Raw genomic sequence first — 4,958 nt, forward strand, 5'->3', positions numbered from 1 at the left:
TTGTTTGTTCAGTTTCTTCTGGAATATCTTTTCCTTCTGTGTGACTTCCTCTTCTGGCTTAGGAACAATTTGCTCTTTTTCAGAGAGGATCATCTTGATGTGGCAGAGGGAGCTTAATCCGCCCACGAGCTCTGTAGGTGTGACGGTGCATCTTGGGTTCCTTGTTCACCTGGATATGCTCAATGACTAGAAAATCTACATCTAAGCCCTTAAGTTCAGCATGACTCTGCATTTTAAAGCACGTGCAGCAAAAATTCAGCACTCTTTTTGGGCCACCAACCTTGTGTCCAGGCCTACTGCTTGGCCTGGGCACATCTACCAACTCCACCATTGTAACAACAAAATGGCACACACAGCTTCTTAAAGTGACATCCTTCAGATACTTGGTGGCGTTTTTGGATGTGCATACCCTTGAAGGCCCAGGCAGTTTCAGGAGTGTTCTTAAAGTGAACTCAAAGATTTGAACCTCTTGATTTGCATGGCTTTGTGGAATTCTCTCCCTCAAGTGAATAGTGAACCATTTTCAAAGATCACCTCAGGCCACCTACCTTTTCCTCTGATCTTTCTATCTTTTTTTCTTTTGTTCTTTTTCTTTCTTCCTTTCTTTCCTTTTTCCTCTACTTCTCTCCTTCTCCTTCTTCTTTCTGTCAGAGGCTATGTGCCCTCACCAAACAGAGACAGAGAGAAAGAGAGAGAAAGAGAGAGGAAGAGGGACAAGTGCCATCCCCACTGGGACATCCGCAGGTCACAGTCTCCTCCATTTCTTCTTCCTGTCAGGACTTAGGGTATGTCCATACTAGGCTGTGTGGTAGACAGTTAACTAGTAAAAGAATAGCAGAAGGACACATGTCACATCAATCATAACTTATCAGGAGTTATAACCAGACCCTCTATGAGATGTCTTTTTCCACCTAGCCCCTAGGGCCAGGAAGACAAGACAAATACCATGTTCTTTTTTTGGTACCTGAGGAAGACACACAGGGATGATTATAAATTTCTCTCTTATCATCCCTCATGAATACAAAAAGGTCAAACATTTTGGTCAACATCCTGATTCCCATTTGGACAATAAACTAATTGGGCAGCCTATCCTAATTAAACATCCTGGTTAACACTGGGCATGCATAGTTAGGTGATCAAATTCTTCAAATTCTTCACCTGTAAGAGAGATGCACAAGCTCAGGAGAAAGCCTGTGAAATTCAAAGGCATAGATAGTATGACAGACCTCCCACCATTAAATATTCATGATCACCTCTGGTAATAAAAGTAACCTAAACCAGTTCCAAACACAATTTACTACCTAACAAAACCTATCTGCTCAAAAGCCTTTCGAGGGTACTTTTTTTCTAAAATCTTTCTTTCCTATTAAGTTATCTTTTCAACCTACTTTTATTGTGGTTGTGGCTTTATTTTGTACCTAGGGACAGGTCTCTAATTTTAGTGATCTGGACCCAAAGAACCAAGGACTTCACAATACAGCTCAACACTCCCATCCTATGACAGCTGCCAGGGCCTTGACTGCATACCTGTGGTCAGCCATGTGAGATCTGGATCCCTTAACCAGAAGGCCACAAGGCTAGCCCTCCACTGATTGATTATGAAATATTTTTCTTTTTCAATAGATTTGAACAATATAATTAAAATTTGTGTAGGGGGACAAGAAGTTGGCATAATGGCTATGTTGCTGGACTTTCTTGTAGTTGACTGTGGTTCAAGTCCCAGACCTGGTGGCTTAAACTCACGCTGGGCGCGTGTGCGTGCGTGCCCAAGATCCTGAGAGGAGAATGGAAGAGAAGGGATTGTGGTGTGGCCATCCCCCCTGGAAGGTGTTTCCTTGCTTTCTGTGTCTCTGTCTCTCTCTGTCTTTCTGGCGAGCATACACGCCCTATTGCAAAAACCTCTCAAAAAAAATTTTGCATAGGTAAGGGTTTTTTTGGTCTCCTTTGCTTGGGGTTTGATCAGTTCATTGGGTCACTGGGTTCATAATTTATCAGCAAACTTGTTCTTTAAACTGTGTTTCTCTTTTTCCAGTCTTCCTGAAGACTCCAATAACTTTTACAACAGGCTTCTTAAATTTGTCCTTGCATTCATTAGTGGTCTGTTCTTATTTTAAAATATTTTTACTGGGAGGTCACCAAGTGCCATGGTGGTTAAGGGTGCTGGACTCGCACATGGCCGGCCACAGTTTGAGTCCCAGATTTGGTGGCTTGTTTTCTCACTTTCCTTCTCTCTCTCTCACTCTGTCCCTTTCTGCTCAAATCAAAATAAAAAAACAAAGTTAAATAAAATAAATCTTTTCTTTTTTTTTTAAATAGTTTTACTGGGACCAGCAGATGGCATAATGGTTATGTTGCTGGACTTTTACATAGTAGACTGCAGTTAGGTCCCAGATCCGGTGGCCTGAAACACAAGTACGTGTGTGTGCATGCCCAAAATCCTGAGAGGAGAATGAAGGAGAAGGGATTGCCGGGTGGCCATCCCCCATGCAGAATGATTTCTCACGTTCTGTCTCTCTATCTCCCGGTGAGTACACACACCCTATAGCAAAAATCTCTCAAAAAATATTCATTGTTCCACTAGAATCAGCATGTTTAACTTCACAGTTTATATGCAATGAAATTAAAAAAATACTCCCCCTCTCACTCCATTGATGAGTGTTGTGCCCTATGAAATAAAAAAGCTCAATAATTTTCTAAAAGAGATGATTGAATCATTTGATTTATTATACTTGAGGACCTACTATCTTGAATAGACTGGAGTGGGCATGTTTACTTTTTTCCCTGGGATATAAAGGGACAAAATAATTTTACCCAATGTGAAAGCTTTACAGTTTTGAGAAGATTAAATCAAAAGGGACTTTTAAAAAATATGAGTGAAGGGCAGCAGCTGGTGTGGTTAAGGCGCTGGACTCTCATATATTCAATGACGATTTGAGTCCTGGACCTGGTGGCTTGCTTTCTCACTCTCCCTACTTCTGTCTCTCTGTCTTTCTCTGGTCAAACTGAATAATAATAATAAATTTAAATAAGTAATTACTTTAAAAATGTAAGTGAAATGGGGACATTTAGAGACATATTGGGGGGAGTCCAAAGGTTGCATGGTGATTAAGGTGCTAGACTCCCACATGGTCAACCACAGATCCAGCCCTGGAACCAGCAGCTTGAAAATCACACTGGGCATATTTGCCTATGTGCCCAAAATCCCAGGAGGATAATGGAAGAGAAGGGATTGTGGCATGGCCATAGTTCTTATGGGGGTGATGTCGCACTTCCCCTCTCTCTGTCTCTGTCCACCAAGCTGAGAGCACATGCCCTATGACAAAAAGCTAAATAAATAAAACAAACAAACAAACAAACAAACAAAAACTCTACAACATATTTGGGTTCAACAGAAGTGCACTAGTAAAATGAAACTGGTAAAACCCTTCCAGGCTGACCCTCATAGGAAAGCTTCAGGTTCTCCCAAGAGCTCTCCCAGAGTAAACTGGGCACCTGCACAACCTTGGTCTGGGAGAGGGTAAATTACTGAGTCAAACCCTGTTGGGGATGCTGTCTCTGTCTCTTTAGCTCATGGAAGAAAAGAATAAACTTTAAAAGGTATTTAAAAATGGTAAAAGATGTACAAAAGCAGGGCCAGTAGGTGACGTTGCAGTTCTGGCACGGGATTCCCACATGACCCACAGTAGTTAAAGTTCCAGAGCCAGCAGCTTAAATCTTATGAAAGGGGGCCAGCAGATGGCATGATGTTGGAAGCTAGACTCCCTCATAGTTGACTATGGTTCGAGTCCCGGACATGGCACCTTGCTTTCCCACTTTCTCTCTCTGGCCAAATTAAAAATAAACAAACAAAAATTATAATGAATGAAATTAAATACATAATTTTTAAAAAGAAAAACTCACACAGGGTCGAAATCCATGGAGGAGAAGGGATTGGGTGGGGGCCATCCTGACTTGGGAGGGTGATTTCTCACTTTCTCTCTGACTCTCTGACAAGTGCACTTGCCCTATAGCAAAAATCTCTCTCTCAAAAAAAAAAAAAAAAAAGATGTACAAAGGCTGAAGTAATTCACCACCAGCCAACCCACAGTATGAGACATGTTGAAGGAGTTCTACAGGCAAAGGAAACAGACATCGGATGGAAATTTGGATCTACACAAAGAAATGAAGAACACTGGAAACGGACTCTAATATCAGTTATTTTATTATGTAAATCTCTCTTCAAATATTTGACCAATTAAATAAAACAGTGGGACCAGCAGTTAGCGTAATGGCTATGCGGCTGGACTCCCACGTAGTTGACCGTGTTTCGTGTCCCGGACCGGCGGCTTAAACTCACACTGGGCGCGTGTGCGTGCGTGCCCGTCCCGAGAGGAGAATGGAGGAGAAGGGATTGCGGAGTGGCCATCCCCCCTGGGGGGTGATTTCTCGCTTTCTATGTCTCTTTCTCTCTCTGTCTTTCTGGCAAGCGCACACGCCTATAGCGAAAATCTCTCCAAAAAAATTTACAATGGATTGTGGAGTTTGTCTCATCCATGAAAGCAACATGCAGGACCCAGCGTAAAGGCCAGGAAGGGAGGCACACACAGTACCACTTGTAGGCAGACCCTGGGAGTCAGACACGCTGTCAACCCTAGGGCAATCTCTAAAGTAACCAAGGAACAGTTATCACTAGCAAGCCATCGCAGGAGAGGAAGCGGATGAAATAAAAGCCCTGTAAAGTCTACTAATATAAAAAAGTAATTACTCTCAGGACTCTCTCCCCTACAGAACTATTTAGACAAGTGGAAGATATGTGTACAAGGATGGTTACTGCAGCAATATCTGTCATTTTTAAATGCTAATATGTTTGAAATAATGTCAAATACATGGAAAAGGTTTTATGTGTTTAATAAATACAAGAATTTAACACATAAGCAATGCAAGCGATTCCTTTGTCAAAAGGAATACAGAGGCAATGA

Source organism: Tupaia chinensis, unplaced genomic scaffold (assembly GCF_000334495.1).
Source record: "Tupaia chinensis unplaced genomic scaffold, TupChi_1.0 Scaffold000529_1, whole genome shotgun sequence".
Classification (NCBI taxonomy): Eukaryota; Metazoa; Chordata; class Mammalia; order Scandentia; family Tupaiidae; genus Tupaia; species Tupaia belangeri.